This window comes from Ictalurus furcatus, chromosome 29 (genome assembly GCF_023375685.1).
Source record: "Ictalurus furcatus strain D&B chromosome 29, Billie_1.0, whole genome shotgun sequence".
Lineage (NCBI taxonomy): Eukaryota > Metazoa > Chordata > Actinopteri > Siluriformes > Ictaluridae > Ictalurus > Ictalurus furcatus.
In genome coordinates, this window is record NC_071283.1 from 11,938,099 (window position 1) to 11,951,489 (window position 13,391).

The 13,391-nt window shown below is 42.3% G+C and overlaps 1 protein-coding gene across 6 annotated transcripts in view; it reads left to right on the forward strand.

Annotated features, from left to right (window-relative positions):
* LOC128604465 (receptor-type tyrosine-protein phosphatase delta) overlaps positions 1-13,391 on the forward strand; it is a 424,718-nt gene that overhangs the window by 94,354 nt on the left and 316,973 nt on the right. The gene's annotated exons all lie outside the window — the stretch shown is intronic.

The window sequence follows — 13,391 nt, forward strand, 5'->3', positions numbered from 1 at the left end:
TCTGCCTCTGTGCACCATGTGACCTCTGTAACTGAACCAGAATGCAGCTGCATGAAGTGTTTTCAGCCTCCCCAAGTTCTCCGACAGCTACCAGATTTAAAACCCCGATGCCTGCCTACAAGGTCAAAAACAGACCAAGCCCACCTACCTTAAAGCACTTATCTCATTCTTCAAGCACTGCTTGACTGGACCCACCATCTCTCAGGGTACAAGAAAGTTATGTATCAACGCTCTTCTCTGTCCTGGCACCTAGATAGTGGAACAAACTTCTTCCCCTGGATGTCCGAACAGCTGAGTCTTCAAAAGAGACGACTTAAGACCTACTCCTTCACCGAGTACTTGAAATAGCACTTAGTTTGTCTGTTTAAAAATGGTGTAGTGTGTTTTTCTTTTCTTGGCGTACTCATCCTCCAACAGAGTTTTAGCTTGATGGTATTCTTAGTCCCTAACCTAGTGAATTAGCCTGAGGAAAAGATTTGAATCGAGACCACAGAGCAAACAGTTTGCTCTGAAGGATTTCATTTTCTTCAATTGACATTGATATTAATGGTATTTGGCCGATGATCACATCTAGAGCGACTTACAGTAGGTAAGGAAATTATCTCCTTCAGTGCAAATCCGGATGTAAAGCAGCAGGCAAACAGGAAGAGTCCCGTGACCAAACGGCTGATTTTAGGCAAGGTTAATTTCATGTACGAACAATATTAATAATTGCTGCTTGTTTGTATCAGCCTCATGCTGGCTGTTTGGTAGAAAGGAGCTGCAGAGACTGATGTGATAATGAGCAGGGTGGGCTCAATTGGATCGGAACCCTGAGAGTAACGTGCCCCCCCCCATCAGATTCGGAAATAACGTAGGCTCGCAAATGCTCCAGCAATCAAATGTGAAATGGGTCTACAGGTGAAATGGTGTGTATTACTAAGCAAACGTATAAACGGGCACGCCGAGGAGTAAAAGTCATCGTTGTGCATTCCTGACACCAAGCACCGACCTGCTGTCAGAATATCAATCATCCACCCAAGCAGCCTTTTCTCCTGACACCTTCACACACACACGCACACACACACACACACACACACACACACACACACACACACACACATGCATACACAGATGGCATAGAGGTCGAAGCACTTTAATGAATTTTCAAAGGGGACAGCATTGGCAATATTAAAAGGGAAGACTAACCTTCAACTCTTCTGACACTATGCCACTAGACTGCTCTCTCTCTTTCTCACACACAAATATACTCTCTCACACACACACACACACACACACACACTGTCTATGTCTAGAGTCCAAGTGCATATGTGCCCTGGTGCCCTGCCCAGTTTGCTCCCAGTGCTGTCTCTGTGAGTGTGTGAGTGTGGTGGATATGCAGACGGAGAGGTTCAGAGGTGATTTTTAATGACGTCTGCATATGGCCCCCACTACTGGGTCTAAACAGGCCGCTCATGGATGCCATCCATCTGCTGGAGGGGAACACGAAGTGTATACACACACACACACCTACTATAATGTTCAAACATAATGGCTCATAGTTAATCCTAATCCTGGTTTAGTAGTGCCAACAGAGACAGACGGAGAGAGAGACAGACAGAGAGAGAGACAGACCGAGAGAGACCTATTAGGACCTATTAGTGAGAGACCGTGTTTTACTGGAGCTCCTAAAATTTTTACGAATAGAATAGTTTTAAAATGAGTTAATCCAAAATTAAACAGTTAAAATACAGGGAAGCTACAAGAAGATAACCAAGGGATTACTTATCTGGACAACAATAACTTAGATTTTAAGAAGTGTGAAAAATCTTTCAGACCTACAGTAAACATTAGCTAACAGGCTATCAGAAGAAGAGCAGGAGCGGCTAAGCTAAGAAGAGAATTAAAACTGATAAAAAAATAACTAACAAATGATTCATGACTCCAAGGATAATTTCTGCCAAATCTCCTGCAGTAAATAATGAGGTAAGAACCTCCAACTAAACAAAATAGCTGCAGAACTATCTAAATAATCAAATTTAGCTTCTCCGCTAACATAGTTAGAAACAAAGTGTAAGCCAGGGCTGATGCAATAGCGAGAAAACTCCGCCCCCTTGTCATATCCTACCCAAATGAACTGAAGAATGCTCAGGCTAAGAAAGCTTACAAACACAAGCGACTGAAAGAAAACCCAGAAACTCTTAGGGGAGATTTCACTCAAACAGGAACCATCACCATCACAAATCTTCTGTTCTACACAGACCACACAGAGGCGTGGCACAGGGCTCTCTGTACCCACTACACACACAGGTGGAGCAGGGCGAGGAGCTCACACCACATTACAGTACAGCACAGGACAGGCAGCTGGAGAGGACAGTGTCTCAAATCGGAGAGACCTTTTTCTCTTCAAGAAGTAGAGCTGATAGAGCTCAAAGAGATTGTACTCTCCAATCTTCTTCCCACAGAACCTTAACAGCATCTAAAAGATCAGCTGAACCTTATAAAATCTGAGTTCAACACCTCACTGCTGGAGCTGTGAGTAGAATTTCAAAAGCTCCAACAAGACAAAGACAATATGAGGACTGATCTTAATGTAGTAAAAGAAGAGCTCTACCTTAGAGACTAGACAATAAACAGCCTGAGAGAGCAGCTACAGAGACTCAAAAGCCAGTGAGCAGTCACCCAAAGCAGCAGCGAGTAGGCCACGTCACAATCATCTACCCTCAAAACCCCAGACAGAGCCCTCCAGACCCCAGACAGAGCCCCCGAGACAGAGCCACCCAGACCCCTGACAGAGCCCCCCAGACAGAGCCACCCAGACCCCTGATAGAGGCCCCCAGACAGAGCCCTCCAGACCCCAGACAGAGCCCCCCAGACAGAGCCACCCAGACCCCAGATAGAGCCCCCCAGACAGAGCCACCCAGACCCCAGACAGAGCCCCCCAGACAGAGCCACCCAGACCCCTGATAGAGCCCCCCAGACAGAGCCACCCAGACCCCAGACAGAGCCCTCCAGACCCCAGACAGAGCCCCCCAGACAGAGCCAACCAGACCCTAGATAGAGCCCCCCCAGACAGAGCCACAGTCCATTGAAACTGAAAATTCTTAGATGAAGAACAGCTCTTCCCTGGATGCAGAGACACTAAACTGTGGTGTCCCAGCACCAGCAATGCACTTGACCTTATCACTAAGACCATTTCCAATGAGCCACATCATTATTCACACTGACACTAACAATCTAAGAGCACAACAGGAAAGAGTAACCGAGTCTATTAAAAAAGTGGCACAAACTCCTTGTTACGACGAGATCGTCCCCCACCTCCACAATGAGATCTGCAGCTTCCAGGCCCAGGGTAGTGTGCTGATCTGTGGAGACCTGAATGCCTGCACCGGCTCTCTCCCTGACTTTAACACAGAACATGGAAGCCATTTTATCTTTGGACAACATTACACTAGAAACCGGACTAACCTTCCCCGCCACAACTTTGACTTGCAGGTCAACTAAAATGGAAAGGAATGCTGCAGCTCTGTCAAGCTCTGTTAACGCTAGGACATGAGGAGACTCTTTGGGAAGGTCCACGTTCTGCTCACCTCTTGGCAACAGCACAGTCGACTATATGATAACAGATTTAGACCCTTTCTATGTCAGCACCTTCACTGTCAAGCCACTTATCCCTCTGTCTGATCACAGCCAAGTTACTGTGTTCATTAAAAGGACAGAAACTAAACCCCACTGCACACACACACACACACAACCCACTAAGCTGTACAACATTCAGAGACAATACAGTACAGATGGGCCCAAAACCGCTCTGCAGAGTTCCAGAAAGCAGTCAGCAGCCATGAAAGAATCAGTCTCACAATTAGGAATATAAGCCATATTTTCACAAGAAACAAACCAAGAATCCAACCGACGATAAGTGGTTTGATACAGAGTGCCAAAATATTAGAAAAGTATTAAGAAAACGATCTAATCAAAAACACAGAGATCCTAACAATGCAGAATTACGCCTTCATTACTGTGATACTTTACAACTTTATAAATGTACACTCGGAATCAAAAAAGTCCAATACACACCGGTACAACTGACACTAATTGAGGAGTCCATAAATACTACTAATTTCTAGGAGCACTGGAAAAAAAACTAAACTAAATAAATCTAAATCTGAGTTGGCAATACAAAATGGCGACATATGGGTCAGCCACTTTAAACCACTTTCTACACCAAATAACAGCATCATTAATTCGAGACCTATAGACTTCCTTATGAAACACAGTGTCTTGAGTAAAAGTCTAACTGGAGTCGTACCAAATCACCGCACCAGCGATCATATTTACACCCTGCACACTCTAATTGACCTACACGTTAACCAAACTGTTTTATAGATCTTCCAGGAAGCGTTTGATTTCACGGGTCTATTTTAAAATGTTCTTGAAAGGGGTGTATGGGGTAAAACATATGATGATATCATCAATTCCATGTACAGAAACAAGTGCGGATTTAAAATTGGCAACGAAAGAACCAAACTCTTCCCTCAGGAACGTGGAGTGAGGCAGGGTTGCTGCCTAAGCCCAACACGGTTTAATGAATTGGCCTCCATTTTAGATCGCTCAGCAGCACCCGGTCTCTCTCTACACGACTCGGAGGTCAAATTCGACAACCTGGTCCTGCTGTATCCCAAGTGTTCAGGGTCTACAGCAGAACCTGGACCTTCTGCAGCAGTACTGTCAGACCTGGGCCATGATAGTCAGTCTCAACGAGACCAAAACTATTCATTTTCAATAAAAGATCCAGATGTCAAGGAAACACATCACACTAAATAAAAAAAAATCGCAAAGAATACAATTACTTAGGACTGAAAACGAATTCCACTGGAAATTTCAGTCCCGCACTGAATGAGCTGACGGAGAAAGCACGCAGGACGTTCTACGCAATTAATAAACTAATCCATATCCATATTCCAACTCGAATCTGGCTCAAATTATACGAGTCAGAAATCGAACCAATCAATCCATCAAATATCGGCTCCACCCCCAGACCTACCACTACAAAGCCCTGCGATGCCAAGAGCTGAGCCGAGAGAGGCGTCTCCTCACGGCCGGACACGATCAGACCAATCAGAAATTATAACACTACAGAAACAAAACTACATCACCCACTGGAACACACAAACACAAGCACAAAGTAAAACGCAGTGCTATCTGGCCCTCAATCGACAGTACACTGTAGCTGAATACCTGAGCACAGTGACTGAACACCGACACAGAACCACGCTGACAGTGTACACACACACACACACACACACACACACACACACAGAGGCCACTATAAGCAATTACGGCTCCCTACAGAGCTGAGAATGTGCACACAGTGCAACAGCAACACAGTGGACGTATCTGTCTGAGGGACAGTGAGTGACCTACCCAAACACACACACACACACACACACACACACACACACACACACACACACACAGCCCTGCTTGTCTTGTACGGGTTTTTTATTTTTATTGTATTTTTATACATTTGTATACATTTTTCTTTTTTACACAATGTTTATTCATAATAGTTCTACATTCCTGTAATGCTTTGGCAATACTGTGCATGTATATGGTCATGCCAGTAAAGCTCGTTGAATTGAATTGAGAGGGAGAGAGAGAGAGAGGGAGAGAGAGAGAGCACTTTTTCATGGACAGGATGACCGTATATAATCGTTCTCTGCTGGTAAGATCAAAAAATCAGCTCCAAAACAAACCAAACCAAGCAAAAGACCCAGGTCTGTAACTAACAAGTGCTTACATCAGTGGCTTTGGAATGATTACTCTGTCACCATGACAACAACTCGTGCAATCATTTTTACATGACGGTCCATTTAAAAACTCAGCATTATTGCTACTGTGAAAATAACTTTTGCTCCCATGGGGCATGGAGGCTTAGTGGTTAGCACGTTTGCCTCCCACCTCCAGGATCGGGGGTCTGATTCCTGTCTCCGCCCTGTGTGCATGGAGTTTGCATGTTCTCCCCGTGCTTCAGAGGTTTCCTCCAGGTACTCCGGTTTCCTCCACAAATCTAAAGACATGCTTTGTAGGCTGATCGGCATTTCCAAATTTTCTGTAGTGTGTGATTGTGCCCTGCAATGGGTTGGCACTCTGTCCAGGGTGTCCCCTACCTTGCGCCCTGAGTGCCCCGGGATAGGCTCCAGGCTCCCTGCGACCCTGTGTAGGATAAGCGGTGCGGAAAATGGACGGATGGATGGATGGAAGCATCATTTATCCTGCAGATCCTGCAGTAGTTTTTATTTGTTTGTTTGTTTTGCTCTGCATTTGTTTTTTTCTCATCTGATTATGTAGTGCTTTTGGTCTTGCAGCAGTGGCTTTATAGTTCAGGCTTTTTGAAACACTATTTAAGAAGTGTTATAAATGCTATGAGATAAAAAAAATAAAAAATAAAAAAAACGACCGTGAGACTTTAGAGGGCAAACAAATGAAATGGAAAATATGATGCACGTATCTGAAAATGTGCGTGCGATAGAAATGCATTCCTAAACAGAACAAAGAAATTCATAACTGTACTTTTGCTACACTGCAACTTTAACTGTAGTGGAAGTAAACGTTACCTGAGAATAACTAAAAAGTAATACCGTCCTCTCATGGCTTAACTATACAATTTTAAACATCCCATTAATTTTGACCAAAGTACGAATGCCATAACCACTTATCGTTAGTAGGCCTGTCGTGATAATGACATCATCGACTTACCGTACGATATACGGACATGACCTCGATCATTTTTACTGACCTCGATATCGCGCGTTGTGTTTACACGCGTGTTTGTTTACATAAGAACGAATGTCTACGCCATGTTCGGCGAGTAGTTTATGCGTTTGCAGTTTATGCGTTTTATTTGAGAGGCAAATCCAAATCGTGAATCAAAGTCAGTAAACAGAACACAGGCACAGGTCAGGCAATCCGCAGACATCAAAAGCAGCGATGATCCAGAATAAACAAATGAGAAAACAAAACTAGATCAACACATGCTGCCCTGAAGGCTTCTGCACGCCGTGCCCGGCGTGAGGCGGAGGTTCCCGACACAATGAGATTTTAGCCATTCACGCTGCTGCGGTCCTCTCGTCTGCTCCGCTCTTCGAATATTCGTCGGATTTAAGATAAAAATGCACATTCGAATGCAAAAACCTTTTTATTTTATTTGACGGTTTTAAGATGTGTAGCAAGCACTAGCACTGGTTTTAATTACACACATACTGTTGGAAAAAAACGACACGCAAGTTATTAGCCACGCACTAACTATACATTTCGAAGAGGAAAAATCTAGAAAGAACAGTTCTAGTGTTTGAAATAATCCACTCGTCGTCAATCATGTCTGGGATCGAGGTTTTAGAATATTGAAATATTAAAAACAAAGAAAGTAAACGTTCACTATCTTGAATATTTATATTCACGATTCTGCGCTATTTCTAGGTCTCTTAACTCCCTCTCGAAGTACACCGGCGGTCCACCCTTCCGGCGGAATGGAAATCCACTTATCAGACATTTTCATTAAACACATGGGGTGTTTTTTTTTTCTTTCTATTTTATCGCTGCAAGTCTGTTAGAAGATTAGTCGGGACACTGTTGGGATTCTGTATATAGAGTATCATGACTCTTCTGTGTAAACAATTCACACCTCTCTTCAATAGCACGGACAGAACAACTGAAGCTTTTCTGATAGTAAAACACCGTATACAACCGCCACAATAAAATTATTTACTTAATATAACATTTAAACCTAGTAGGCTAGGTCAAAAGGACTGCACATTCTTATCTGCTTTCAGATAAGCTAGTAACCACTACTGTGGAGTGTGACATCACAAATAAATTCAATACTGACCACGGGCCCCGCCAAAACAAAGAGAAATTCCATTTTTTGACGTTAAAAAGATTTTAGAGAGTAAAGAGAGCCTATGTGTGATATTGACCATGTTAACTGCTTTGTACTAACAGTTTCCTCATGTTTTACTCAATTATTGTCAATAATATACTTTGTAATTAAGGTTATTATATTAAATTAGAAACGAACGCAGAATGGAAGCATTTTCACTAGTGCTGTTGGACTTTCGGACTCCTCTGTATATAACCAAAGTATCTATGAAAAAATATATATGTAAGCTACTCTTGTTTTATTGATACTACTACAGTATGTTATCAATGTAGTAGTGATATATATATATATTTTTTTTAATCACAAAATCTCTCTCTGATTCTCAGATTTGTTTCTCGCTCTCGGATTTGTTTTTATTTTTTATTTTTCACCTCTCGCTGGCCTGGCTCCAGGCTGCCATCTTGGCTCTAATGGAAGGTGGTAAGGAGCAGCTGCCTGTATTTCCAGCTGACTGAGCAGGTTAACGTGTGACATTAGCAGTGGGAATGCTCACTGTCACCATGCTAATTGAACAATAATAAGACAGAAACCCGCTTTCATTTCCAGCTCTTCTCCACTCTCATCTCAGTCGTCCTATTTAGGGATGAGCCAGATGGACCAGACACGCGCACTCGGAGTGATAATCCAGCCTGAACTCCTGGGTGATGTGGGATCATATGGTTATGATCTTGCTGAGGAATTAGGCTTATAAAGACAGGAGTCCATCTTTGTAGTAGTCGCATATGGTACCGTACTCGGAAAACCGAACTAGCCTGACGTTTATCACTAGAGTAGAACCTTCAAGCAGGGCTGGAACCGTAACATGAGCTCTACAATCAGGTTAACTGACTTGATTTAAACGATAGAAACGAACGTCATTGTATCGTTCAACAAAGGCCAAATTAGACACCCTGTGAATTAGACTTTATTCATAATTGTGGAGCTGTCACGTTAAACTGACTAATAAGTGCATTATTAGTTGTGATAAAGTATTAAATGTCCTTATTATACTATTACTCAAAATTCCAAGCATGAATAAATCATCTAAATTCAGATCGTATTCGTGTATATTTGGCATTATGTTATGTGTGTAGGTTCTAGGTGGTGTCAGGTGACTTCCGAAGGCAATAGTGCTACGACGTGTGTCCCGTATTGAAATATCCGTATCCGTTGTAGTATTAATTCTTTTGATTTAGGATTCAAATGCCATTTTATTTAATGTACTGTAGTATTATCAGCTTTTTTTTAAGCGTCTAATTAGTGATAACTTTCGCGTATAAAACACGTTGTAGTGTCAGCGGCTTATTCAGCTTTCGTAAATTCTTGGAGTGAAAAATTCTATAAGTGTAATATGTATTATACACTAATAAAAGGTCAATTTCGAGGATGAATTCGTGTACGCATCTCTCAACAAGACTCAACTTCAACTACTCATAGATTTAGTAGTCGTTTTTCCAAATACAGACCCCTAATTATAAACCAATACAAGTGTTTATGAATAAAGTTGAATTCATAGTGTCTAATTGGACAAAGAACAAGACCTTAATCCACCCCAATTTGTGTTCCTTTAAATAGTGTTCCCAAATGCCCTCTTTTGTCTACATGAGCTAACAGATGCACACAGTTGGCTAGCGTGACCCTGACCGACATCCCTCCGAGATCAGACTCTAAGCCAGGACTAAGACTTGTTGGGATTTAAACTCCTGCTGATGCGGAAGCCGTTTACGCACCTCCTGAGTTGCCGTGTGTGTGATTTATTTTAAACAGTTCTTTGCTTGAGAACATTGCTTGTATGCGTCGTAGTTCTGCAGGATTATCTGGATTTGATCATATTTAAACTAGGAATTACCAGGCGTATAAACAGGACCGGGCTTAATCTGTTTGATCGGGTTGTAAAAAATTGAATTCCTTAATCGTAGTGACTATATCAAGTCCATTGTGTAATTCTGACTTAAAATATTGACTATAGCATTTTGTTATTCGTGTGAGATTCTTTTTCATGCCGTTTATATGTAAGGTTGTGCAGTGGGATTATATGACCGCTTTTAATTTTGTCGGCGTTTTTGCATACATCACTGTGCATTTCCATCTGTGAGACATGGTGGAGGTGGTGTCATGGATTGGGCTTGCGGGACTGCTTCCGGAGCAGGCTCACTAATCTTTATTGATGATGTAACTCATGATGGTTGCAGCAGAATGAATTCAGAAGTTTAGAGGAACATTTTTGTCTGCTAATTTACAGCGAAATGCATCAAAATTTATCTGGAGGAAATTAATCATGCCGCGAAGACAACGATCCAAAACACACTCCCGACTCGACATAGGACTTTATCAGTGAAAGGTTTTGGACTGGGCAATTCAATCACCAGCCTTTAACCCAATTGAGCAAGAGCAAAGAGAAACCCCCAAAACAAACAACAAGCAGCAAGCCAAAGATATGCAACCAGATATTAAGTCTCATTTACTTGAATTTACTTCAAGACTTATGTCCCTATACTTTTTCTCGCCGAAAATGTGGGTGGTCTGAAGCAAAAGGTTCTATGTTTTACATTGTTTAACACATCTAAACGTAATTTATGAGATCAAACCCAAATGTCCTTGGTGTATAGAACACACAAATGAATAGGCCTTGCTGTTCCAATAGTTTTGGAGGGGACTATATAATTCTAGAATATATTGTGATACTGTGGTTACGTGTGGCAATACGCTGAGGTAGAAGAATTATTAGAAACTTTATTAGACGATAGGACCATCAAGAACGGAAGACAAATTGACATCATTTGTAAAATTCTTGATGTCAAAAAGTCTTTGAACCAACGGTCTCACCCTGAATGCCAGTGTAATCGATTAAACTGCAGTTTTTAACCAAAGCCAGTCATAAAAATTCTGAATGGAGATTATGGTTACAAACAGGATTTACATTATATTACTGAGCACTGAACTTTAACTGATGTAAAGGTTTATTCACACACTTACTGTGTTGTCGTGATCGATCGGTGCCGTCACTAAGTCGCCTGCCGGAGTATTCGAGTACTCGTGTCCATCCGCTGCTAATATCATAATCTGTATTGTATTAATCCGCCATGGTCTACATCACTAGCATGCCATCTTTTTTCACAAGCAGCAAATGGTTTCTTTTAAGCTGAGACGTACGAGCACCATGTTTTTTTTTCCTCCAGTCCTTTCTTTAAGCCGATCAGAAGCTTTAGGGATCAGAGTTATGGCAGGACGGGTCTTATACAGCGCTTATATATGAACTAAAAACAAGAGGCACGTTGAGGCACATATCTGCCCTTCTGAGCTGTGCTGTGCAAGGGCGGATACAGCGTTGGAAATGTAGAACCCATCCCACCGTTTCCTTTATCATTCATTCTCATTAAGTCTTCAAACAACATTTCAGGAAGATTCAAGTATTCACAGAACAGAGGACGGGACACTAAAAAACCAGACAGTGGGTTTGATAGAATTTACATTCCACCTTGTCTGGTGCGAGTCAGGTTTATTCAACTTGTACTAGACTGGGTACAGGTGGGACAGGCGAGAAAGGTGAGACATGGACCATCCATGATACAAAAGCGAAAAAACAAAATTAAAATGTAACATTCAAAGTACAGGTAAGAAGCAGAATGAAACATCACACCATCACCCAGCAGCATCAAACGTGGCAAATACATCATCCATCCATCCATCCATCCATCTTCTATACCGCTTATCCTTTTCAGGGTCACAGGGAACCTGGAGCCTATCCCAGGAAGTATCGGGCACAAGGCGGGGTACACCCTGGACAGGGTGCCAATGCGAATACATAATCTTAAAACAAAAACATGAGCAGGATCAAAATCAGAAACACGGACATGCAGGAACACAGCAATACTGCATTACCAACCATTACAAAATGCATGGTAAGACTTTGCAAGCAAACAGATACAAGAATCAAGTACTAACACGGAACAGGTGCACACACTCAGGTAACAATAAGCAAATGACCAAGCCAACAAGTTTTTGCACATGAACCACTGTGTGAAGGGGGAATCTGTGACAGTATCGCTTTAGTTTTCTAGAATTTTCATCTTTTCTTATGGCTTTTTGCCTGTTCTTCTCTTCACTTCACTGAACTATCTCAAAAAGCGTGCTTTTCCCCCCAGGCTTGTTCCCGTACAGTACGAGCCATCCAGAGAACCTCTAGGTCTCTACCCAGTGAATTGCTGTGTGCGGTCTTCCTGGGATTTCACCTTTAGCTTCATTCACACTTCCCGATTAATTGTCAGCCAATTCCTGCATAAAGTCCATGCATGAAAATGACTTCTATTCTATTTCATCTGCACTAGTATTATTCTCTGGTCGTGCTGCTACTTTTTATTTTTATTTTTATTTTGTATAACGTGTTCATATCTGTGCCTCGCACCTCCAGGTTTGGGGTTTGAATCCCGAGAAGTTTGCATGTTCTCCCGGTGCTTCGGGGGTTTCCTCCGGGTACTCCGGTTTCCTCCCCCAGTACAAAGACATGCTCTGTAGGCTAATTGGCGTTTCTAAACTATGAGTAGTGTGTGAATGTGTGCAATTGTTCCCTGCTATGGGTTGGCACCACGTCCAAGGGTGTCCCTTGCCTCTTGCCCCGAGTCCACTTGGATGGATCCAGGCTCCCCACGACCCTGTGGATAAGCGGTACAGAAAATGGATAGATGGATGTATAGATGGATGGATGGATGAGTTCATATCTATGTACATATCATACTGCTACTCTTCATTCTCTATACTTTATCATGTTGACTCTGCTATTGTCTTATTTATGTTTGTTTATTTTCTCCTTCAATAGTGTTATACTTACTGTCATGCCACTTTGACTCCCCATGAGGGATTAATATTTATCTAGGATCAGCTAGTAAATTGCCTGGCTCTGAACACATACACACACACACATCCATAGCGCTACGTTACAGTACCCAAACACACCTAATTGATACATGCACTCTCTCTTTCTTCCCCCTGTCTCTGCCTTTCTCTGGCTCTCTCTTTTCTATTATTATAGCCAAACACAAATCAGTTTGTGTAATCAAAGAACTTTTGGGGGGTTTTTTTCTTAGCAGATTCTCCTTATTGGTTAATCCTGATCTCTTTTCTCACGCGCTTCTCTCTTGGCACGATGTTGGCACAGCCTTTTCAGACAGACAGACCGGTGTTTGAGATACAGGATGTCCCTGGATGCACTAGAGGAGTGTGGGAACAGGATTGTGGAAGTTTCGAGAGAGAGAGAGAGAGAGAGAGAGAGCTGAGTGAAGAGCTCGCACGAAAATGGGAGCTTCATAAATTTACTCTGAAATGAATGTCAGTGTGGAGTAGAGAATTGGAGGATATGGCAAATAGTACGGTCTGATTCTCTTACTCTCTGTCTCTCTGTAACCATTACTGGTTTCGAGGAGAAAAAAGCACTTTGGAAATACTCATATTTCACATTTTGTGTGTGTGTGTGTGCGTGCGTGTGTGTGTGTGTGAA